This window comes from Phyllobates terribilis, unplaced genomic scaffold (assembly GCF_046119375.1).
Source record: "Phyllobates terribilis strain yellow unplaced genomic scaffold, ASM4611937v1 Scaffold_1__5_contigs__length_1240528914, whole genome shotgun sequence".
NCBI classification, from domain to species: Eukaryota; Metazoa; Chordata; class Amphibia; order Anura; family Dendrobatidae; genus Phyllobates; species Phyllobates terribilis.
Window position 1 is genome coordinate 1,143,762,693 of NW_027362761.1, and position 26,897 is coordinate 1,143,789,589.

At 44.5% G+C, this 26,897-nt stretch overlaps 1 protein-coding gene across 1 annotated transcript in view; it reads left to right on the forward strand.

The window, feature by feature from the left end:
• The window catches only part of ABLIM2 (actin binding LIM protein family member 2), a 197,085-nt gene that overhangs the window by 45,370 nt on the left and 124,818 nt on the right, over positions 1–26,897 (forward strand). The window lies entirely within an intron of this gene.

Genomic DNA, 26,897 nt, shown 5'->3' on the forward strand with positions numbered 1-26,897 from the left:
AACCTCCCACTTTCCTTCAGACATAATATTTCTATTATTGTGGTAACCAGACCCCTGGGGTGCCACACATGCATTTAAGTAAGAAAAAAAAGTGTCCACAAAGACGGACACCCCCTTTAAACTTACCAATGAAGAAGAGGTGGTGCAGAGCTTGGTTTGTATCAGAGTTCAAGAACTGGTGCAAGATCATGATGTGAAGAAGTCGTCAGTAGTGATGAGCGCAAGTGCTCGTTACACAAGTTTGCCTAGGGAGCTCGGGTATGCATCGAGTATTGCGGGTGCTCAATTGACATGTTCGAGTCCCTGCACCCTCATGTTTCACAGCTGTTAGACAACCACAAAACATGCGGGGATTGCTTGACAAACATGGACAATCCTCGCATGTTTTGTGGCTGTCTAACAGCCGAGAAACATGCGGCCGCAGGGACTCGAACATCTCACTTGAGCACCTGCGATACTCAGTACATACCTGAGAACCCTAGGCAAACTCAATTAACGAGCACTTGCACTCATCACTATTCCTCAGTAGTAGTGTGGATGCCAGATGGTTCTCTGCTGCCTGAGTTGGGCTACACGGCCCGGGAAAGTGACATCCCATAGATGTGTCCAATGCACAGAGGGACCCAGCAGCAGCTGGAGGAGGGCGCAGCGCCTGGTGCTAGATCTAGGATATGTAACAGGTCCTTCGTTAAATATCCTAATTTGTTGGCCAGAGCGCAAAGCAATTCAAAAATTCTCTTTTCTGAATTACACTGGCAACCCATTGATTTGACTTAGCATTGTGTAATTGTTCATTTTTCCCGTGGAGGCACTGCAGAAAAATGAAACACATACTGCCAGGTTTATCCATTGATTACTGCTTAGGATTTTTTGTGATCTACATATTGCCAGGAAACTCTTCCATCAAATAGGGATTGTACAAAATGGATAACTCCTTTAAATATATGACAATATGCATAATCTACTAATCTCCTAGGCACAGCTACATATAAAGATATAAATTACGGTAATCAATTTAGAACAATGAAAAATTATATGCCGTCTCCATATCGGGTAAAAATTTCGGCCATTGATTTAATTTATGATGGCAGGTTATTTTGTAGATATTCCGATAGATCTTCTGAAATTGCAGATATGAAGGTGACACATTTCTATAGCCTGCAGCACGGCATTCATAACACTAATCTTTGTCTACTTGGCTCCATAAAAATATGAACAAAACTACAGATGTGTTCACCCTCTAGGCTCTTTTTACTATCAAATGCATACGCCAAGAAAACTCTCAATGTATACTGTGGTAGAGCGGCTTGCTCGGCTGTACACGGAGGTAGACACGGAACACTGTCTCTTTAAGTTTCGGATTGGTTTATTAAAAACGGCATAAACCAATCTAGAGTTCATAAAATAAACACTGCCGACTCGGCATAATGGCAAAGCAAAATAACACGATACGGCACAGTCCGTATATTGGCCGGGGTCCGGCTACTCAGGATTAACCAAACATGGTTCAGGTTTAGCATAACACATTCAAACTCCTCTCTGGAGCAAGCCTTTCCAGATACTGAACAACTCCTAAGTCAAAAGGCTGGCTATTTATAGCCCAGACCACACCCTGGCGTGGAGATATGGTAAATGACCTCCCACCTGCACTATGGTCATTCACAAAAAAAACAGCCCTTTTAAAATGGCGGTTTAACCCTCTCAGCACATAACATGCTGGAGAAGATTTCCAGGTTTCACATCATTTTCCTGATGGAGAACAGCAGGTATGGCAGTAGGCAATCCCAGTCTCGACCATCCTTCTCCACGAACTTCTTCAGCATAGACTTCAAGGTCTTGTTGAATCTTTCCACCAGGCCGTCTGTCTGCGGATGGTATACTGACGTCCAGAGCTTTGTAATCTCGAGAGCTTTACACCACTCCCTCATTGCCTTGGACATAAAAGGTGTTCCCTGATCCGTCAGGATCTCCTTTGGCAGGCCCGTTTGGGAGAAAATATGCACTAGTTCTCTGGCTCTACTCTTGGCAGAGGAGTTTCTCAGTGGTACTGCCTCCAGATACCGCGCTGCATAGTCCAGAACTGTCAGGATGTATTGGTAGCCTCTGGCAGAATTAACCGAGGGCCCGACAAGGTCCATGGCAATCGGGTCAAACGGGACCTCTATAATAGGCAATGGCACTAGAGGTCTTTGGAAGTGGGACACGGGAGCAGTTAGCTGACAGGTGGTGCAGGACCAGCAGTCATTAACAATCTCTCTATGACATCCAAGCCCGTAGAACCTCTGCAGGACCTGCTCCCAAATTTTGTCTACCCCCAGATGCCCACCCAAGATATGAGAATGGGCCAAGTCTAATACCTTACGCCTATAGGGACCTGGCACCACCAACTGCTCTACCACTTCCCCTCTTAGTTTATTGACCCGATAAAGGAGTTCCTCATTTAGTGTAAAATATGGGAACCTTGTGTCAGCCCCCGACTCTTGAGCAACCCCATTTATTACAGACACATTTATCAATGGCATTTTTCAATGTGAGATCCTGCATCTGTGCAGTACCAAAATTCCCCCCCAGAAATTCCCAACTCAGGAATCTCTGCCTCTTGGGTCACCGTCTCGTCCTCGTCACTGGCAAGGACACACCGAGTATTCATCCGTCTCCGACTACATTGGGGATTCAACATGGTGGAACCAGCTCCTTCCTGAGTCACATGGTATGCCTGCTTTCCGCCATAGGTCCCAGAACAGGTTAAAGTCCCACCCTATTATTACTGGGTGTAGCAGGTCCTTAACTACCCCGACCTCATGGGACTCAGCCCTGCAGTTAGAATTTATGGTCACCCTGGCCAAAGGGTAGTCCATGGCATCCCCATGAATATAGCGTACAAGCACATTTTTTCCGGGGATCAACTGATGAGGAAGTGTGGCCCTTACCAGAGTCACCAAACTCCCTGAGTCCAAAAGTCAAGCCACCAATATCCCATTTATAGTCACGGGACATGACTTTGACCCCTCATTGGGCTGATTGCCTACCCCGCCTGCTGTGTGGACTTAGTAAGAACACCGGCATCTCAGGCTACAGTCCACTTGCTCGGAGATCAGGGGGCAGCGGGTGGCTATATGGCCGGGGCCGTGACATCTCCAACATATAATAACTCCTGCAGGGACCTTGGGCTTTACCTCCCTTGGCCCTTTTGACCTTGGTCGCCCTACACCCTTTTGGGCCTCCGCCCCCGGTTGGGACCCCCCAGTATGGAGCATGGAACCTTCAACCTCCTGATACCTCTCGATTAGTTCATCGGCGTTCCAGGGATCACCCTGGGCAACCCAAGTTGGCCTCAGCAGGAAATGTACAAATCGGTCCATCATCACTCACTCTACCATCTGCGCAGGGGTAGAGGACTCCGGCTGCAACCATTTTTGGACTAAGTGCAGTAGGTCAAACATTTCGGAGCAAGGGGGTTTCTCATGGTGATACGCTCAGCGGTGGACCCGTCTCGCCCTGACCCAAGCTCGCCAATATTTCCATTTTTAATTTTCCATGTTCCTTGGCATCTTGCAAGGCCAAGTCATAGTAAGTCTTCTGGGGCTCCCCTGTCAAATATGGTGTCAGGACCTCTGCCCATTGCTCTGGCGGAAGTTTCTCCCTCTCGGCGACCCTTTCAAATACGGTCAGAAAGGCCTCTATGTCATCACCCAGGGTAATTTTCTGCAGAGCTCTCCTTACTGCTTTCCAGATAGAAAAATCGTCCACTGACCTTATAGTTGGAGCTGTCACTGTGCCACGAATCGCCTCAGTGAGCAAATCAATTTGCTGCTGCTGTTGTCAGCGCTGGTCCTGTTGCTGCTGGAGCCGCTGCATTGTTTTCAATGGGGTTCAGGTTTTGGTTCAAGAAAGAGAGCGAGAATATTTTCTTGTTTAAATGTCCGGGCCCCATTGTTTTCAATGGGGTTCGAGAGAGAGAATATTTCCAGTACAAAAGTTCGAGTCCCATTGTTTTCAATGGGGTTCAGCTTCTGGTTCAAGAGAGATCGAGAGAGAGTGAGAGAGAGAGAATATTTTTCGGTTCAAAAGTCCAGATCCCATTGTTTTCAATGGGGTTTGGGTTCTTGTTCAAGTTCGTGTAAAGTTCTGGTACCCGAACCAAACTTTGTAATTAAGTTCAGGTCGGGTATCTGAACCAGAACTTCCTCGGGTCCGCTCATCCCTGTTCACAAGCTTGCAGTCTATAAGGCCAGTTTAACATGTTGTTTTCGTTACGTACAATTAAAAGGGAACGATTTTCATCAGAGATTTTCATCTATCTTTGGTTCGTGGGTCCGTCTTAAGCATCAGTGTGACATCTGTTTTTCTCATGTGTAATTAACGTAAAAAATAGACAGAACTCGGATTACAATCAGTTTGCTGTGCATTTTTTCAAAGACTCATTCACTTGAATGAGTAATTTTGATCCAAAAATCAGACCAAAATCGGACATGCCTGTTAGTTTTTTTTGCTTATAGTCCACAAATAAAAAGGACAAGACCATAGATTATAAAAGGTATGTGTTTAATATGTTAAAAATATGGATAGAACAGGTATGAGAAAATTGGACGTGTGAATGGGGGCTAAGGATATAGTGGTGTCGCAAAAGGTAAAAAGTGCTTGTATTGAATGGTCCAACCATCTTTTATAATAAATAAGGGTACTCATATAGAGTCTCATGAGTTGGTCACCAGCCAGTGTCTCTGTACATGTTCACATACATAGTGCTATTGAGTGAATGGAATGTGTTGGAACGAATGATAGAAGGGACCAGATACTGAGAAAAATGTAAGAAAGGAGAACTGAAAAAAGTTAGGTTAGTGAGATTATGTGAAAGACCTCTCTAAAGAGATGTGCTTTTATGGCACTCTTAAAACTGTGGTCACTAGGAATTAATTGTATTTTATTGTATATTGGGTATCGCATTCCAGAGAACTGGTGCAGCACAAGAGAAGTCTTGGAGACGGGAGTGGGAGGTTCAGAATATAGGCAATGTTAGTCTTACATCATTAGAAGAACGTAGAGCACAGGTAGGGTGGTAGACAGAAATAAAAAAGGGTGTTGCAGTACTGTGGAGAGGGTAAGTAGGGTGGTGATGTGGGAGGAGATGTCATGAGGTTCAGCACTGTAGCATGGGTAGGGTGGTAGAGATGCTGGAGGAGATCTAGGGCAGTTCAGCACTGTGAAGAGCCTTATGGGTAAGAGTGATAAGCTTGTATTCTGTAGCAGATGGTCAACCAGTGCAATGACTGGTACAGGGTGGAGGCATCGGTGTAGCAGCTGAACAGAAAGATCAGCCTGGCTGCTGCATTCATAGGTGTAGTAGGGGTAGTGGTATGTAGACTATTTATGTATTAGGTTCTAAGGCGTATCTATTTCATTTGGAGTAATACTGCAAATCTTTGAAATTTTTCCACTCATGGACTTAGCAACTGTAGTGATACATTCTATTGCTCTATACATTGCTATCTAGATATGTTCCTTATGAAAATGTTTTGTTGAGAATTCTTTGGATTCCAAAGATAAAGAATCCATAGAGAAATTGGACATTTTTCTCTGTGAGATACTGGTCTATTTTGGAAACAAAGCCTATATTTTAGCCAGCTCTCTGAAGAATTTGCTAAGGGATGTTAGTCCTTTTAAGTGTTTCCATAAAAAATTGTGTTTTTTGTACAACAGCACGCTAGGTAATAAAATGCTGTAATATATTAGAGGAAGATATTAAAATGAATGTGTAGACTTTACTATATACACTCCTCAACATTGAAATTGCAGTGCCATAAAGGAAAAGTCATGGAATTCTGGAAATTAAAGGATGGATACACTTGTTAATTATATCAAAATGATGAAGATATGGAAAGAACATTTTCAAAACACATTGATATATTCAGTTTTGAGTATAGTGCAACATGCAGAAATCCCCGCACGTCTACTATCAATAAGGTTATTAATTTTGTGCTCAAGCTCCGAATGCATTTGGGCACACAAATAATCAAGATGTACACACATTGATGTTCCTGTGACTACAGTTGCACATATTATTCAGAAATTTAAGATCCATGGGACTGTAGCCTACCTCCCTGGACGTGGTCGCAGGAGGAAAATTGATGACAAATCAAAGAGGATAATATGAATGGTAACAAAAGAGCCCAGGATAACTTCTAAAGAGATTAAAGGTGAACTTCAAGCTCAAGGAACATCAGTGTCAAATCGCACCATCCGTTGTTGTTTGATCCAAAGTGGACTTCATGGGAGACGATCAACGAGAACACCATTGTTGAAAAAAAATCCTAAAAAAGTCAGACTGGAATTTGCCAAACTACATGTTGACAAGCCACAATGCTTCTGGGAGAATGTCCTATGGACAGGTGGACAAAAATGAAAGTTTTGGCAAGGCAGATCAGCTCTATGTTCACAGATGGAAAAATTAAGCATATCAAGAAAAGAACACTGTCCCTACTGTGAAACATGGAGGAGGCTCTGTTATGTTCTGGGGCTGCTTTGCTGCATATAGCACAGGGTGTCTTGAATCTGTGCAGGGTACAGTGAAATCTTAAGACTATCAAGGGATTCTAGAGAGAAATGTGCTGCCCAGTGTCAGAAAGCTTGATCTCAGTCGCAGGTCATGGATCTTGCAACAGGATAATGACCCAAAACACACAGCTAAAAACACCCAAGAATGGCTAAGAGGAAAACATTGGACTATTCTGAAGTGGCCTTCTATGAGCCCTGACCTAAATCCTATTGAGCATCTTTGGAAAGAGCTGAAACATGCCGTCTGGGAAAGGCAACCTTCAAACACGAGACAACTGGAGCAGTTTGGAGCAGTCTGGAGCCAAAATACCTGTTGAGAGGTGCAGAGGTCTCATTACAGTTACAGGAATCGTTTGATTGCAGTGATTGCCTCAAAAGGTTGTTCAACAAAATATTAAGTTAAGAAGAACCATCATTTCTGTCCAGGCCTATTTCATGTGTTTCATTTTTTTTAATTCTGTGGAAGCAGAAAAGCAATGTCTGACTTTCATTTGTTCATTTTCATAGATTTTTAATTTATTATTACTTTTGTAAGATTCAAGTTATTTCTGTGACCATTGTGGGTTTTTCTTTCATTAAACGAGGGGTACCAACAATTTTGACCACGTGTGTATTTGTTTTATTAACCTACAGTACAGACCAAAATTTTGGACACACCTTCTCATTTAAAGATTTTTCTGTATTTTCATGACTATGAAAATTGTACATTCACACTGAAGGCATCAAAACTATGAATTAACACATGTGGAATTATATACTTAACAAAAAAGTGTGAAACAACTGAAAATATGTCTTATATTCTAGGTTCTTCAAAGTAGCCACCTTTTGCTTTGATGACTGCTTTGCACACTCTTGGCATTCTCTTCAAGAGGTAGTCACCGGAAATGGTCTTCCAACAATCTTGAAGGAGTTCCCAGAGATGCTTAGCACTTGTTGGCCCTTTTGCCTTCACTCTGCGGTCCAGCTCACCCCAAACCATCTCGATTGGGTTCAGGTCTGGTGACTGTGGAGGCCAGGTCATCTGGCGTAGCACCCCATCACTCTCCTTCTTGGTCAAATAGCCCTTACACAGCCTGGAGTTGTGTTTGGGGTCATTGTCCTGTTGAAAAATAAATGATGGTCCAACTAAACGCAAACCGGATGGAATAGCATGCCGCTGCAAGATGCTGTGGTAGCCATGCTGGTTCAGTATGCCTTCAATTTTGAATAAATACCCAACAGTGTCACCAGCAAAGCACCCCCACACCAGCACACCTCCTCCTCCATGCTTCACGGTGGGAACCAGGCATGTAGAGTCCATCCGTTCACCTTTTCTGCGTCGCACAAAGACACGGTGGTTGGAACCAAAGATCTCAAATTTGGACTCATCAGACCAAAGCACAGATTTCCACTGGTTTAATGTCCATTCCTTGTGTTCTTTAGCCCAAACTTGTCTCTTCTGCTTGTTGCCTGTCCTTAGCAGTGGTTTCCTCTTAACAGTTGTTGAAGAGATGTGTCTGCTGCTAGAACTCTGTGTGGCATTGACCTGGTCTCTAATCTGAGCTGCTGTTAACCTGTGATTTCTGAGGCTGGTGACTCGGATAAACTTATCCTCAGAAGCAGAGGTGACTCTTGGTCTTCCTTTCCTGGGGCGGTCCTCATGTGAGCCAGTTTCTTTGTAGCGCTTGATGGTTTTTGCAACTGCACTTGGGGACACTTTCAAAGTTTGCCCAATTTTTCGGACTGACTGACCTTCATTTCTTAGGCTATGTGCCCACGTTGCGGACCTGAAGCATATTTTTTACGCTTCTCCCTGGCGGGAAAATCTCATGCGGATATTAAATGCGGTTTTCCCGCCAGGTAGAAGCGTTTGTGAGGCGTCTTTGCATGCATTTCCGCATGCGGGTTATCAAGCACTTCTCCAAGCATCACTTGGAAAAGTGCTTGACAACTTGTTCAGAATGGTAAAAAATAAAAAAATAAACTTTATACTCACCTTCTGATGCATTCTCTGCCCCGTCCGGAGGCTTGAGCGGCTCACGCTGTTGTGTGCAGGACCTGCGGTGACGTCATTGAGTCATGTGGTGGGTCACATGACTCAATGACGTGGCAGGTCCTTCAGACAACAGCGCGACGGAGGGAAAACATCAGAAGATAAGTATAAACTTTATTTTATTCTTTTTTTTACAGGTTCTTTGGTACCCAGGTCTGGATGAGAGTCTCCTCTCATCCAGACTTGGGTACCATCCGCACATTGATTCCGCTGCGCTTCCGCAAAATTAATGAACATGCTGCGGATTTTTGACCGCAGCATATACGCTGCGGAAAAATCCGCAGCATGGGCATTGACATTGCGGAATGCCATTGGGGACCATGGGGTGCGGATATACATGCGTTTTTCAAGCGTTTACGCTGCGGAAATTCCGCAGCATATACGCTTGAAAAACGCTACGTGGGCACACAGCCTTAAAGTAATAATGGCCACTCGTTTTTCTTTACTTAGCTGCTTTTTTCTTGCCACAATACAAATTCTAATAGTCTATTCAGTAGGACTATCAGCTGTGTATCCACCAGACTTCTGCACAACACAACTGATGGTCCCAACCCCATTTATAAGGTAAGAAATCCCACATATTAAACCTGACAGGTTTCACCTGTGAAGTGAAAACCATTTCCGGTGACTACCTCTTGAAGCTCATCAAGAGAATGCCAAGAGTGTGCAAAGCAGTCATCAAAGCAAAAGGTGGCTACTTTGAAAAACCTAGAATATAAGACATATTTTCGGTTGTTTCACACTTTTTTGTTAAGTATATAATTCCACATGTGTTATTTCATAGTTTTGATGCCCTCAGTGTGAATGTACAATTTTCATAGTCATGAAAATACAGAAAAATCTTTAAATGAGAAGGTGTGTCCAAACTTTTGGTCTGTACTGTATATAGCACAATTAATTTCCACAGCACTTTACAGACATTACCATTACCATTGGGGCACACACTCTAAATTCCCTATCAGTATGTCCTTGGTGGGATTTGAGAACGGTGGCGAGAGGTCAGTGGGACACTTGTAGCTGGGCGTCAGGCTCATAGCTTATTGTTGTGTAAATGCCTTCTGATTAGGTGGGATGGGATAATGTATGGTAGGAATTAAATCCAGCTCACTGTGGATGGCATCCTGAAGGTGTTCGGAGCTCAAAGACGCTGCGTCAAGGCGTAGGAAAACCACAAAGTAGAAAAGTCCAGCTCAACGAACTGTGAATACTTTATTCACATAAAGTGTTCCACCTTATGTGAATAAAGTATGCACAGTTCTTTGAACTGGACTCTTCTACTTTGTGATAATGTATGGTAGCCTAGTCAGTCAAGCGCCTTGGCATTGTAGAGCCGAATGTGTGGACAGCATCCAGGAACAACAGAGTTGACTTTGACTTGTCAATCAGGCACCTTGGAAAAGCAGACCTGGATGTGTGGACAACACCCAGGAACAGCAGATCTGAGCCAGGAGTCAGGCGCTTTGGGGTTGCAAAGCCAAGTGTATGGACAACATACAAAAACAGCAGAGGTGTGTTTGTCAAGAGGGACAGTTAGAATTCGTTCTGGAAGAGCCCAGAAATAACACAGCAGGGTTGGTGAATGAGTAACTCCAGTAATGGAAGCTGAAGCAGCATATGTTCAAAACTAAATGGTGCAAAGCCACCCAAGTGGGCCGTAAGAGGTCTAGCCTGATGTCAGTCGAGCAAGCCAGTTTACCATAATAACCATACGCTGAATGATTGGTGAACTTCCGCCGGAACAGGACAGTGGAATAGTTGGGAGGTGTCTGAAATGAGTACAGAGATTTCATTTCTCCCGTGTAAATAGACTGGTAGTACATATACACTACTGTTCAAAAGTTTCGGGTCACCCAGACAATTTTGTGTTTTCCATGAAAACTCATACTTTTATTTATCAAATGAGTTGCAAAATGAATAGAAAATATAGTCCAGACATTGACAAGGTTAGAAATGATTTTTATTAGAAAGAATAATTTTCTCCTTCAAACTTTGCTTTCGTCAAAGAATGCTCCCTTTGCAGCAATTACAGCATTGCAGACCTTTGGGATTCTAGCTGTTGATTTGCTGAGGTAATCTTGAGAAATTTCACCCTATGCATCTGTAGCGCCCCGAGGGTTCGGTTGCTACAGGGGTATTGCACCTCAACCAGAGGTGTGATATTCCACTCCCAGGTAAGGATGGGGTATGGACCAGGGCTCAGTTAGCTGCATACACACACTCACCCCATTTCCGGGGGACAGCTCAACGGTGCTCCCATTTATATATATGCAGGCACAACTGACCATGTCCCTGGCTGGAGTGGGGAGGGGGGAGAGAACCCAGTGATGTAGGAGCAGAGGGGACGGTTTCTGGAGCATAGGAAGGAGCTCATTGGGTGCAGATCACCTGAGCTCAGACACAGAGAGGCAGATAAAAGGTGGGAGCCATCTTTAGTTGGTGGTCAGTTCAGAGGAGTAGTTCAGCCAGAGAGGGCTGACAGGGAGCTGTGGCTCAGCCTGAGCTCAGCTCCACGAGGCAGGCCTAGAGAAGAGGCTGGGGCCAGAGAGGAGAAGAGAAGAAGGAACAGGAAAGAAGGAGAAGATACAGAGAAGTAGAAAGGCTCCAGAAACAAGAAGGCAGAAGGGACCCTAAGAACCCACGAGATATCGGGTGAAGGGTCAGGCAGAATAGGGGGTACCGGATTCCCAAGTTGGTGGAGGTAAATCATCCCTCAGCCAAAAAACGGAGGTCGTGATCATCTATTGGTGCGACCCCCCGCCAAACCTGCTAGGAAGGCACCATATAGGATAGCGGGAAACGGGGCCCACGTTTGCCCGCATAGATCCGCGGCAGCTGGACAGAAGTTTGGTCACTGGTGGGGCACGAGAGGCCAGAGAAAGGACAGAAGGGGGTCCTGTACCATACTCCTGAATTGCCTGGGGGTTGACCGAGCCCCTCACCTGGTGGACGCAGCACGGCTTGGGCAGTGACATGGATAACATCTGTGAGTAAAAACCCTGGACTGCATTATTGGACTCTGTGTTATTTATTGCTGCGCCTGCACCATCACCCCCAGCATCCACCTACATTGCCCTGAGGCTACACTCTTCCCGTGGGGAGTTATCCTACCCCTGTGCTGCACTCTAACACCAGCCTCAGCGGTCTGCCTTGCTGCGGCGGTTATCCCTGACCGCAATCCACGGATGGCATAGTCGGACATTCAAATCTATAAATAGACTACCATACCATTTGGTCTGACCACCCTGAGCCATGGGATCGGGTTGCCACTACTACCCCCAGCATCGTACAGAAGCCCGGTTCCGGGTGCCCCACGGCCCAGGGGGCGAGTCACATCCTGAAGCCCCTCCCACAAGTTGGATGGTTTGATGGGCACTTTGTGTGTACCATACGGTCAAGCTGCTCCCACAACAGCTTAATGGGGTTGAGATCTGGTGACTGCGCTGGCCACTCCATTACAGATAGAATACCAGCTGCCTGCTTCTTCCCTAAATAGTTCATGTATAATTTGGAGGTGTGCTTTGGGTCATTGTCCTGTTGTAGGATGAAATTGGCTCCAATCAAGCGCTGTCCACAGGGTCTGGCATGGCGTTGCCAAATGGAGTGATAGCCTTCCTTATTCAAAATCCCATTTACTTGGTACAAATCTCCCACTTTACTAGCACCAAAGCAACCCCAGACTATCACATTACCTCCACCATGCTTGACAGATGGCGTCAGGCACTCTTCCAGCATCTTTTCAGTTGTTCTGCATCTCACAAATGTTCTTCTCTGTGATCCAAACACCTCAAACTTTGATTCGTCTGTCCATAAAACTTTTTTCCAATCTTCCTCTGTCCAATGTCTGTGTTCTTTTGCCCATATTAATCTCTTCCTTTTATTAGCCAGTCTCAGATATGGCTTTTTCTTTGCCACTTTGCCCTGAAGGCCAGCATCCCGAAGTCGCCTCTTCACTGTAGACGTTGACACTGGCGTTTTGCGTGTACTATTTAATGAAGCTGCTAGTGGAGGAGCTGTGAGGCGTCAATTTCTCAAACTAGAGACTCTAATGTACTTGTCTTGTTGCTCAGTTGTGCAGCGGGGCCTCCCACTTCTCTTTCTACTCTGGTTAGAGCCTGTTTGTGCTCTCCTCTGAAGGGAGTAGTACACACCGTTGTAGGAAATCTCCAGTTTCTTGGCAATTTCTCACATGGAATAGCCTTCATTTCTAAGAACAAGAATAGACTGTCGAGTTTCATATGAAAGTTTTCTTTTTCTGGCCATTTTGAGTGTTTCATAGAACAAACAAATGTAATGCTCCAGATTCTCAACTAGCTCAAAGGAAGGTCAATTTTATAGCTTCTCAAATCAGCCAAACCGTTTTCAGTTGGGCTAACATACTTGTGCCACAGTTTTCTATGGTTTTCTAAACATCCATTAGCCTTCTTACACAGTTAGCAAACACAATGTACCATTAAATCAGTGGAGTGGTGGTTGTTGGAAATGGGCCTCTATACACCTATGTAGATATTGCAATAAAAACAAGGTGTTTGCAGCTAGAATAGTCATTTACCACATTAACAATGTATAGAGTGTATTTTTGATTAATTTAATGTTAGCTTCATTGAAAAAAAATGTGCTTTTCTTTCAAAAATAATACAATTTCTAAATGACCCCAAACTTTTGAACGGTAGTGTATATATGACTAACTCTCCATTGACCACCTTTAGAAGTGGTGGTCACGTTTGTATACTACAGCTACCTTAGATCCATAAAAGTGATTAGAGTCTTGGTCACACATGCAAGGTACTGGTCCATAAATAAATTAATTTGAGACTTTGTTCTCAGAATCGGTAAGGATCCCAACAGTGGAATAACCCCTTTATGGAAGACCTATGACTTACCACAGATATGTAATGTTTTCCCTGGTACAAATGCCTATGGTCTCCTGAGTCAGGGGTTGTTTTACTTTTGTTCCTGAGGCTCTCCATTCCTGAGATATGGCCGTCTCTTCCTTATGTATAAATGTAGTCATTTTACCTGAGTGGGTGTGGTCATAGATTCTTCTAAAGCACCACGCCCATTTGGATAAAAAGACTAGACTTTTATTCAGGAAAGAGAGGGCCATAACTCAGGAATGGAGAGGCTCAGGAACAAAAGAAAAACAGTGCCACTCCTGTCTACTGGTTGTATATGATCTTGCAAGTCAGCCTCCTTTACTGTTGCTGAAATGACATTTCGGACCCAACTCAGGAAAGGTGTGGCAATGTTCCTGTATTAAAGCAGCCATATTTTATGAAACTTGAAAGCTCGTTTTCCTAGGCCAGATGCCACGATTAACATCAGTATTGGCTATGATAGAGAAAGGGGGCTGGTTTAGCTACTAAAATAAGCACGTAGCCAGCCCCCTTCACTCACAGCTCTGATAACGTGCAGGCGCAGTAAATGCAAAATAAGCACGTAGCCAGCCCCCTTCACTCACAGCTCTGATAACGTGCAGGCGCAGTAAATGCAAAATAAGCACGTAGCCAGCCCCCTTCACTCACAGCTCTGATAACGTGCAGGCGCAGTAAATGCAAACTAAGCACGTAGCCAGCCCCCTTCACTCACAGCTCTGGTAACATGCAGGCGCAGTAAATGCAAAATAAGCACGTAGCCAGCCCTCTTCACTCACAGGTCTGGTAACGTGCAGGCGCAGTAAATGCAAAATAAGCACGTAGCCAGCGCCCTTCACTCACAGCTCTGGTAACATGCAGGCGCAGTAAATGCAAAATAAGCACGTAGCCAGCCCCCTTCACTCACAGGTCTGGTAACGTGCAGGCGCAGTAAATGCTGTTCTGCGTCAAGTACAGAGCTGAAAATAAAAGGGCTGGAAAATGGGATTGAGCAGCTAGTAAGTGGCTCTGGAACAACCAGTTAAGGTTGTCTGCCTCACATAATTATATCATATAGGTGGCACAAGAGTTCCTAGAGTTCCTTTCCTCTTCATCTCTGGAGAGGCTATTTGCATATTTAATTTTCCAGAAGAGCATTGCATGGCCTATAAGTCACCTTATATCAGCTTGGCGCTTTCCAAAGGTGAAATGTTTTGAGTATTAGACCCACTTTTAAAGGCCTCTCACCCAGCCTAATCAGACCACTTGCATTGCACTGATGATAGACAAACACCCTGAAACAGGTGTTTGCAGATGGAGTGTCTGGATTGGCTTCTTATCCTAAGTCATGGGACAAAACTCATTAAAGGGTCTTTATTGACTTTTATGGTTACTACATCCAATGGGTGGCACTAGAGTTCTAGTCCTCTTCCTCTCTGAAGAGACAATTTATATTCCCAGAGGAGCATTGCATGGCCTATAAGTCTCCTTACACTGACTTGCTGCTCTCCACAAGGAGAACCATTACCCCTTAAATCCTATGATATATCATGTCAGATGTACTGATGTGAGGTGTAGCTTTAGTGGCTGTGGATCAGTCTCACCTCAGTCCTTGTGCCAGGTAGGGGCAAAACCTCTGTGACACATAATAAGATACCAGTGCTATAAATGGCAAGTGAGGGCCATTAGGGCTGAGTCACGAGTTGCACATCTGGCACTTATCCAATATACGAGGTTAGGTTTTTTACATGTAATGAACCATAATTTGCAGAGAAGTCCCACTCTCCAGGAAAAGATTTTAGTTTTCTTCAAGGAGGAAGGCAGTGGTGATGAGCGATGTGTATGTGCGTGGGTGAGAAAGTGTGGATCGCTTAACTATCACTGTGAAAAACAACTCACGCAGAGTGAGTCACGGAGGGAGGAAAGCTGTAATTGTCACGACACACCTATGCAGTGCCACAACCACTCATTTTACTGAGGAGTAAAGTAATACAGAGAACTAGCTTAAGACAAGAGCAAAAATGGTCTCTAGGCTGAGATATGTCATCAAAACTGCTAGTTCTAGAACAATGCTTGACGAGAATTGTATTTTAAAGGGAAATATCCGTATATTAGCTTATTGTAATTAAATGGAATATGTTGTCAGAAAATGACTCGCTTTAATTGTATTTTTAATTTTTTATTCCTTTTTTTTAATTTTCCATATCACTATTTATAATCGAAAAAAAAAATCTAAGATTTCACGAGGGCCATTAAACCTCATGGTAGACCCTTCCTGTCCTGTACAGAAGACGTTTCATTAGTTTCATTATCGCCACAGACAGAATTACACTTAGTCATAGAAAGACCGGCACTCACATATGTTGAAATAGTTTTTAAGATTTATTCCGTAAGATCATCAGAATCTCATAAGAATGACGCGTTTCGGCCCTGCCAGAGCCTTATTCAGACATCAAGGTTTTGAAAAAGGCTGTGGCAAAGTTAAAACGCATCATTCTTATGATATTCTAATGGAATAAACTATTTCAACATACATGAGTGCAGGTCTTTCTATAACTGTATGCAAGTAGCACATCATCCCTCCACACGCGCACCGCTATCCTAAAGGTGCCGACTGGATGACAAGATCCACCATTCACAAAAGGTGTCATGTTACAGCTCACCTCCTCCCCCTCCCTGAACAAATAACTTTACCCAGAATCGAGCATAAGCAGAAACAATATCTGTTAAAGTCCACATTGCTGTTTTTGTCAACCTGGCTGCTGAAAAGATCAAGAAGTGTGAGTGTAAAATTACACCTAGTGGCCAGTGTGAACATTGTTTTCAAAAATTTTTCCGTACAGTTAGTGAAAAGAAAGTTGAGAAAACTATAAAACAACCTGCAGTAGTATGTACTATTTATAATATTAACACTTTCTTATGGAAAAGATAAGACTTGGTGACCCAATCAGGCATCAGGGCCCCTATATAGCTACAGTGCTTTGAACTTTTCCACATTTTTTCACTTTACGCCCACAAGGTTAAATGTATTTTATTTGGATTTTAGGTGATATACAAACACTAAATAGCAGGTATTTGTGAAGTGTAAAGGAAATGATACACGGTTTTCTAATTATTTTAAAAAATATAAATCAGAAAATTGTGATGTGCATTTGTATTCAGCCCCCCTGAGTCAATACTTTGTCCGACCACCTTTCACTGCAGTTACTTATGCAAGTCTTTTGGGGTCTGTCTCTACCAGCTTTGCATATCTAGAGGCTGAAATTTTTGCCCATTCTTCTCTGCAAACTCGCTCTCAGTGAGGTTAGATGGAGGCGTCTGTGAACAGCAAATTTCTAGTCTTACCACAGACTCTCAATAGCATTTAGGTCTGTACTGTGACTGGGCCATTCATACACATGAATGTAATTTGATCTAAACCATCCATTGTAGCTCTGGCAGGATGTTTAGGGTCGTTGTCCTGCTGGAAGGTGAATCTACGTCCCAGTTTCAAGTATTTTGCAGCATTCCAGTCACCAGGATTGCCCTGTATGTAGCTCGATTCATCTTCCCATCAACTCTGGCCAGCTCTCTGTACCTGCTGAAGAAAAGCATCCCCACAGAATGATGCCACCACCACCATGTTTGACGGTGGGGGTGGTGTTTTCAAGGTGATTTGCAGTGTTCATTTTCCGTCACACATAGCATTATGCATTTTTCCCCAAAAGTTCTACTTTGGTCACATTAGACCAGAGCACCGTCTTCCACATGCTAGCTGTGTCCCCTGCTTGGCTTTTTGAAAACAGGAAAACTGCAAACCGGACTTCTTATGGCTTGCTTTCAAAAATGGCTTTCTTCGTGACACTTTTCCATAAAGGCCAGATTTGTGGAGTATACGACTAAGGCCATGGCCTCACTATCAGTATTTGGTCAGTATTTGGTCAGTATTTTTTCTCAGGAGTAGGAGCCAAAACCAGGTGAGGAACAATCAGAGAAAAGGTATAATAGAAACAAGTCACCAATTCTGCATTTATCAGTCGCTCCTGGTTTTGGCTCCCACTCCTGAGAAAAAATACTGACCAAATACTGAAAGAGGGGCCGTGGCCTAATAGTTGTCCTTTGGACAGATTCTCCCACCTAAGCTGTGCATCTGTGCAGCTCCTCCAGAGCTCTCATTGCTTGGGATGTCAGATTAGGTGGACGGCCATGTTTTGGTAGGTTTTGAGTTGTTCCATACTCCTTCCATTTTTGAATGATGGATTGAACATTGCTCCTTGAGATGTTCAGAACTTGGGCTATTTTTTTCTTATGTTCTTAAACAAACCTATGAGACCTTCAAAGAACATCTGTAGTTATACTGAGAATAAATTACACACAGGTGGACTCAATTTACTAATCATGTGACTTTTGGGGGCAATTGGTCACTCAGTATTTTATTTATGGGCATCAGACTACAGGGGGCTGAATACAAATGCACGTCACAATTTTCAGATTTATGTTTTTATAATATTTAGAAAACCGTGTATTATTTCCTTTACACTGAACAAATACTTGCTATTTTTTGTTGGTATATGACGTAATATCCCAATAAATATATTTAATACTTTTCAAGGCACTGTGCATTTGTAAATACTGTATGTGCAGTTTGTGTCAAGGTTTTACCATAGTTTTATTTTCGAATAGACAAATTGATCTGCAGCAATATAAACCATGTGATTGTCACTGGTGCTGCTTTGCAACCATTGAAATCACTGGAAAAAAAAATGTATCCAGAATGACCAGAAAAACACAATATAGCGGGCATGTCAAGGTTGCCCAAATGTTTCTACCCACATTTACACTGTGTGAATTCCATTTACCATAGTGTAACATCTGGTGACTATTATAATTTTTGGTAGAAGCAAATTAGAGATGTCGTGTACACTGCAGAGTATCACCACAATGATCTTGCCATGTGCTTATAGTCCATATGAAAAAAGTATGGACTCGCCTTCTCTACCCTCCCCAACTTGCTACCATCTCTGCCCTCCCCAACTTGCTACCATCTCTGCCCTCCCCAACTTGCTACCATCTCTGCCCTTCCCAACTTGCTACTATCTCTGCCCTCCCCAACTTTCTATCATCTCTGCCCTCCCCAACTTGCTACCATCTTTGCCCTCCTCAACTTGCTACTATCTCTGCCCTCCCCAACTTTCTATCATCTCTGCCCTTCCCAACTTGCTACCATCTCTGCCCTCCCCAACTTGCTATCATCTTCCCTCCCCAACTTGCTACCATCTCTGCCCTCCCCAACTTGCTACCATCTTCCCTCCCCAACTTGCTACCATCTCTGCCCTCCCCAACTTGCTACCATCTTCCCTCCCCAACTTGTTACTATCTCTGCCCTCCCCAACTTGTTACCATCTCTGCCCTTCTCAACTTGCTACCATCTCCGCCCTCCCCAACTTGCTACCATCTCTGCCCTCCTCAACTTGCTACCATCTCTGCCCTCCCCAACTTGCTACCATCTCTGCCCTTCCCAACTTGCTACTATCTCTGCCCTCCCCAACTTTCTATCATCTCTGCCCTCCCCAACTTGCTACCATCTCTGCCCTCCTCAACTTGCTACTATCTCTGCCCTCCCCAACTTTCTATCATCTCTGCCCTTCCCAACTTGCTACCATCTCTGCCCTCCCCAACTTGCTATCATCTTCCCTCCCCAACTTGCTACCATCTCTGCCCTCCCCAACTTGCTACCATCTTCCCTCCCCAACTTGCTACCATCTCTGCCCTCCCCAACTTGCTACCATCTCTGCCCTCCCCAACTTGCTACCATCTCTGCCCTCCCCAACTTGCTACCATCTCTGCCCTCCCCAACTTGCTACCATCTCTGCCCTCCCCAACTTGCTACCATCTCTGCCCTCCCCAACTTGCTGCCAGCTCGTTTTTTCTCTCCGTACTCTTGTGCTCATTATATCAAGTAGTAAGTAGTGGAGGAAGGGAATTGACAACTGCTCAGAGCACATTTCTGGCTCTAGAATGTGGTTGTCACTTTACAAGTTTCTTCAGTCCATTAGGTTGAATTAAATGAACTCCAGTTCCTGGGAAAGAGAAAGAGAAATCGGCAGTCAAAATTTTTTGAGAAGGATTTAGAAGCGGATCCGCTACAAAAAACGCTTTAAATAAACTTTGAATTTTCTTCCTATTGATTAATTGGAAAATACACTTTGTTGTTCATAAAATGAGGGATTTAGCATTATTTTTTTTACTGCAATGTTTTGAAAATCTGGTCTCAAAAAGAAAGAAGTGTCGTGTTACTTTTTTATATGGCAGAATACATGTAAAATACACTCCGAACTTGACCCCATCAAGTCAAAAAGATACAAAAAAGTGCTGAAAAAAAAAGAAACTTCAAAAACCTTTTCAATACCACTCAGGACAAAAAAAACATCAAATAAACCAAAAAAACTAAACACATCATTTACTGGAGTTAATTCCTCTTGAAAAGTGAAGGGGATAAGATTTAACAAACATCAGCCTCATACTATGAACTTTTCTGGGGGGTTCTTGACATGCGGTACAGATTCTCACTCTGCTGCATGTCATTTTTCTGTTTTAGATAAGCACTGTCTATTTTAGCCCTAATAATGTAGAAGAGATCAAATACACAATGAAACCAGCATCAAAATCTGCATCTAATACTTGGGGAGTTTCCTGCAGATTTGTCACTGGTACCTTTGGACACTACCCAGTATGAAACTAGAAAAATCATGTAGGATGTTATTTTGCGATGATTTTTGCCATTATTTTGGCATTAAAACTCTCCCGACAAAACATCAGATTGCACTTGTACCAATGATAGTCGATGGAGCTGTGCACATTTCTGTACACATCAAAACTAGCAACTTTGTAATATATCCTATCAGAGAAATCTGCTTCTTTCTCCTCCTGGACTGATAAGTCATTCTCAATTCATGAGTAAAATCAGTAAAATCAATGCAGACCGATTTCCCCATGACTGAGAGAGATGGCAGTTGGTGCTTTTAAAATTCTATGGTGAAGGGAGGAGGAGTTAGAAACAGACACAGAGATTCCACTGCAAGTTCTACTGAAACGACAGTTACAGTTCTCCATATAACTTTATAAGCACCAACTGTCACCATAAGCACTGTGTCAGTAATTGGAAAGTCTGTATTCACTGAAGACACATTTTACCTGTGAATTTTGAGAATGAAAGATCAATCCAGGAGGAGAAATAAACAGATTTCTTTGATAAGATATATTACAAAGTTTTCCTTTTAATGTGTACTTATGGGGAAAAGAATTAAAACTACTGTAGCTAGGGTATGTGTTCCGTCGGGGTTCGCTCTGGTAGGCAATGGCAGGGACGCAGTAAAGAGGTTGAAGCTCAGTGTTTTATTCACATGGGCAGCAGAATAAAAATACACAGTCTTACATCAGACAAAGCAAAAGTCCAGTTTGTTTCCACAACATAGGCATACCTCCCAACCTTTGAAGAAGAGAAAGAGGGACAGATCATGCAACGTGCCATGGCAAATTTTGGCCACGCCCTTGTCCACACCCCAATCCACACCCATTTACCATTTCTTTCTCCCCTGGCAGGAGGAGTTGTCAGAGGGACGCTGGTAATGAGGGGCATTCAGCAGACGGCCCTCATCCCCATTCCTGGTAACCATGGCCCCCTCATCCCCAACTTGGTATGCATGGCCCCCTCATCCCTAATCCTGGTATGCATGGCCCCCTCATCCCCAATCCTGGTATGCATGGCCCCCTCATCCCCATTCCTGGTATGCATGACCCCCTCAACCCCAATCCTGGTATGCATAGCCCCTTCATCCACAATCCTGGTATGCATGGCCCCCTCATCCCCAATCCTGGTATGCATGGCCCCTCATCCCCAATCCTGGTATTCATGGCCCCCTCATGCCCAATTCTGATATGCATGACCCCCTCAGACCCAATCCTGGTATGGATTCCCCCTCAGACCAAATCCTGGAATGCATGGCCCCCACAGACCCAATCCTGGTATGCATAGCCCCCTCAGACCCAATCCTGGTATGCATGGCCCCCTCAGACCCAATCCTGGTATGCATGGCCCCCACAGACCCAATCCTGGTATGCATAGCCCCCACAGACCCAATCCTGGTATGCATGGCCCCACAGACCCAATTCTGGTATGCATGGCCGCCTCATCTCCAATCCTGGTATGGATTCCCCCTCAGACCCAATCCTGGTATGCATGGCCCCCAAAACCCAATCCTGGTATGCATGGCCCCACATACCCAATCCTGGTATGCATGGCCCCCTCAGTCCCAATCCTGGTATGCATGGCCCCCTCAGTCCCAATCCTGGTATGCTTGACCCCCCTCAGACCCAATCCTGGTATGCATGGCCCCCTCAGACCCAATCCTGGTATGCATGGCCCCCTCAGAACCAATCCTGGTATGCATGGCCCCCTCCGGCCCAATCCTGGTATGCATTGCCCCTCAGACCCAATCCTGGTATGCATGGCCCCCTCAGACCGAATCCTGGTATATATGGCCCCTCAGACCGAATCCTGGTATATATGGCCCCCTCAGAGCCAATCCTGGTATGCATGGCCCCCTCATCACCAATCATGGTATGGATGGTGCCCTCATCCCCAATCCTGATATGCATGGCCCCCTATCCTGGTATACATAGCCCCCCTTCACTGCACACATGAAAAAAATAAACACTTATGCACACGTGGTCAAAATTGTTGGTACCCCTCGTTTAATGAAAGAAAAACCCACAATGGTCACAGAAATAACTTGAATCTGACAAAAGTAATAATAAACTAAAAATCTATGAAAATGAGCAAATGAAAGTCAGACATTGCTTTTCAGCCCTGCTTCCACAGAATTTTTTAAATTGTGGGTTTTTCTTTCATTAAACGAGGGGCACCAACAATTTTGACCACGTGTGTCCTCACCTTCCTTCCTTCCCTCTGCTCCAGCGCTGCGTCCTGTCTGCCAGCAGCTGATCTCAGCATCTGAGTAGCGCATGACATCACTGCCATGCGCCCTCAGATGCCGAGGTGAGCTGCGGGGATATTCACTCCTCTCCACGCCGGGACTATGGGCGTGAAGAGGAGTGAATAGTCATTTTCCTTAGTAGCGCGCACTGTCAGCAGGAGCATTGGCTCAGCGCTCCTCTGTGCCCGTTGCTAAAGACAATGAATATTCACTCTTCTCCACGCCCATGGGAGTGGAGAAGAGTGAATATTCATTCTCTCTAATAGCGGGCACACAGAATCACGGAGCCGCAGCAGGAAGCCAGCGGCTGCGATTCACAGTGTGCGCTATTACAGAGAATGAATATTCACTTCTCTCCACTCTCATGGGTGTGGAGAGGAGTGAATATGCATTCTCTTTAGCAGCGGGCACACCTGGTAGCTGCAGCAGCCTGCTACTACCTGTGCCCGCTGCTCCACCGCCGCAACCCGCCCCACCACCCTCCACAGCCGGGAGAACAGCTGAGCGGGACGCGGGACTGAGCCCTCAAAGAGGGACAGTCCCGCAGAAGCCGGGATGGTTGGGAGCTAGGTTAGGACCCGGACGTGCCAGCCCATACAGGTCTGATGTTGCCACAAAACCCTATCCTCAGCACTTTCCCACCGACCAACACATTGAGGACTTCTGGCTGTCTATTTATGCTGTCCTCAGACCTGCAGCTGTGCAATCCGGGCGTTGCCTCAAAAATCCAGACTAGCAGAGAAGGTCCAGGCCAGGTCTTGACCTCCTTCCCTGCTGTTTACCAGTGTGAATGGCAATATACCCCTCACTGCGTCACAGTACACATTGAGTATTTGCAGAAGATTTTCCTGCACCAAAAAACACTGTTGGCAGGAAAAATGTGCATTTTTACTTTCCTCTTTTGAATGGGAGAAAAACGATAAAAAAATATGAAAGAATTGACGTGCTGCAGATTAAAAAACAACTCTTTCATGGTTCAAATCCACCCAAAAAAATAAGCAGCATGTGCATAAGATTTCAGAAAACTCATTCACTCTGCTGGTACTGTAAAGCTCAGCATATTTTCCCTTTGAAAATCGCAAGGGGAAAAAACGCGGCAAAAACACAGCGTGTAAGTGAATGAGTTTTCTGAAATCTTATGCACATACTGCTTATTTTTTCTTAGAACAAGCCCTTACTTTTCAAGTCTCTGGAAGATCTTACAAGTAGCTGACCTCCTTGAGCACCAGTGCATGAATATAGGGCAGAACCATGGTCCTGACAGCCAGGCTGCAGCAGGAGTTTTTTAATTGACTTCTTTCCTGAGAAGTAAAACTCCAGAGATAATAGTCGATATATAGGGAGTGATATCACTGGAGCTTTTAATAACATCCATTTAATGGGGTCTATGACAGATGGCATCCCCCATAAGTATACTTTGATTTCAACTGGGATAGTCAACTACACTATTCTAGATCTTTTTTTGCAGTATAACAATGCACTGCTCAAAAAAATAAAGGGAACACTCAAATAACACATCCTAGATCTGAATGAATGAAATATTCTCATTGAATACTTTGTTCTGTACAAAGTTGAATGTGCTGACAACAAAATCACACAAAAATCATCAATGGAAATCAAATTTATTAACCAATGGAGGCCTGGATTTAGAGTCACCCCCAAAATTAAAGTGGAAACACACACTACAGGCTGATCCAACTTTGATGTAATGTCCTTAAAACAAGTCAAAATGAGGCTCAGTATTGTGAGTGGCCTCCACGTGCCTGTATGACCTCCCTACAATGCCTGGGCATGCTCCTGATGAGTTTGCGGAGGGTCTCCTGTGGGATCTCCTCCCAAACCTGGACTAAAGCATCCACCAACTCCTGGACAGTCTGTGGGGCAACATGACGTTGGTGGATGGAGCGAGACATGATGTCCCGGATGTGCTCAGTCGGATTCAGGTCTGGGGAACGGGCGGGCCAGTCCATAGCTTTAATGCCTTCATCTTGCAGGAACTGCTGACACACTCCAGCCACATGAGGTCTGGCATTACCCTGCATTAGGAGGAACCCAGGGCCAACCGCACCAGCATATGGTCTCACAAGGGGTCTGAGGATCTCATCTCTGTACCTAATGGCAGTCAGGCTACCTCTGGCGAGCACATGGAGGGCTGTGCGGCCCTCCAAAGAAATGCCACCCCACACCATTACTGACCCACTGCCCAACCGGTCATGCTGAAGGATGTTGCAGGCAGCAGATCGCTCTCCACGGCGTCTCCAGACTCTGTCACGTCTGTCACATGTGCTCCTTGTGAACCTGCTTTCATCTGTGAAGAGCACAGTGTGCCAGTGGCGACCTTGCCAATCCTGGTGTTCTGTGGCAAATGCCAAGCGTCCTGCACGGTGCTGGGCTGTGAGCACAACCCCCATCTGTGGACGTCGAGCCTCATACCACCCTCATGGAGTCAGTTTCTAACCACTTGTGCAGACACATGCACATTTGTGCCTGCTGGAGGTCATTTTGCAGGGCTCTGGCAGTGCTCCTCCTGTTCTTCCTTGCACAAAGAAGGAGGTAACGGTCCTGCTGCTGGGTTGTTCCCCTCTTATGGCTCCCTCCACATCACCTGGTATCTGCTCCTTGCTCTGGGCACTGTGCTGACAGACACAGCTACCCTTCTTGCCACAGCTCGCACTAATGTGCCATCCTTGATGAACTGCACTACCTGAGCAACTTCTATGTGTTGTACTGTAGACACCGCCTCATGCTACTGTACCTCTAGGGGTGAGAGCAATGGCAAAATGAAAAAGTGACCAAAACAACAGCCAAAAAGGATGAGAACAGAGAAATGGTCTGTGGTCACCAGCTGAAGAACCGCTCCTTTATAGGGGGTATCTTGCTAATTGCCTATCATTTCTACCAGTTGTCTGTTCCATTTGCACAACAGCAGGAGAAATTGATTCACAATCTGTGTTGCTTCATAACTGGACAGGTAGATTTCACAGAAGTGTTATTAACTTGGAGTTACATTGTGTTGTTTAAGTGTTCCCTTTATTTTTTTGAGCAGTGTATATGTACTGGCCCGACACTCAAGGTAATAGAAGCCTATGAACATGTTTAGCGTCTTTATCTTGAGCTCTCCCGGTGTGCACGCTAAACGTACATTAAACATATCAACCCAAATATGCAGCTCCAGGAAGGTAAAGAGGCCCAGGGTCAGAGAGAACACGAATATCATCATTGATTTCACCTAGACTCATGTCACATTCCAGGCCGATGATCTCAGCTATGCGAGTGTATAATAGTCGCACTGCACATTAAATAATTGAATCCACTTCATTTTCATTTATGAATCACTCGCCTCCATCACGCTGAGACGCCACAGGCCGCTATTGTACTGAAACTGAACGAGTTATTTTACATCACTGGCAAAATGATTTCTGTGCCCTGACGGGAGAATTAATGAATTTTTTTTAATCTGCTTCCTAGAGGTTGTCTGTGGCGGACTTCTGATATGTTTTATTCATCATGGATTTCCTAGCTCGTTAGACTTGCCATACATCAGCGCTGCTAAACTGATCGCTGACATCCAGATTTCTTTTTTGTAAAACTGACTGCTTGATTGGATCACACATCTAATATTCCTAAAGTGTGCACTTAATAATAAAGAAACACTTTTCTTATAATTTTTGCATCACTCAGTTATTCCTCCTGGGACTGTCCGATTAGATTCAAAGCTAGTTACCATTCCCATGGTCAATAGTGTTTCCTGATTGGACAGCAAGGGCTCATACTCATCTGCATGAAAAACGGACGAGTGCCATCTGATAAAAAAATCGGATTGCATTCTGACCAACATTAATCTATGAGTCTCGGTTCATCTGCGATTTTTTTTTCTCAGCTCAGATCGCACTGAGAAATAAATCGCAGTGTGTGATTGCGCATCTCAGTGCCGCGTGGTGATGTGATAACCAATGAACTCCATTCACCTCACTGTGGCCCTTTCTAGAGTCCTGGCATACCTTGTATAGAGAGGGCTACTCAGCCCCACTTACTACCTAGCTATGGTTCATGCGATTCACCACTGGGCTGAACAGCATCTCCTTCTTTTGCCTGATTGCCAAATCTATTTGTGCCTGATCTTTGCTGGTGGGAAACAGGACTATTTTATGTTCTCTGCAATACTTATATGGGGCAAGAGTGCCCTCATGATGGTGTCCCCGCACCACCCTCTCGCCTAGCCATCTCAGCAGCAACTAACTGTTGACCCAATGAGTGCCTCCTCGGACCTCAGAACAGCTACTCAATGTCATCTTGTCTAGGTATATATAAGATATCAAAATAAACTGTACCATGACAGTACTAAAATGGTATAATACTTCCTAGGAAAATCACAATTCTGGTGGTACATACCGTACGTATAACATATCACATTGGATAGCACAAAATAGCAAATATATCACCGTTGTATAGCAACAAGACATCTTCGTTAAGTTGGTCAAGTAG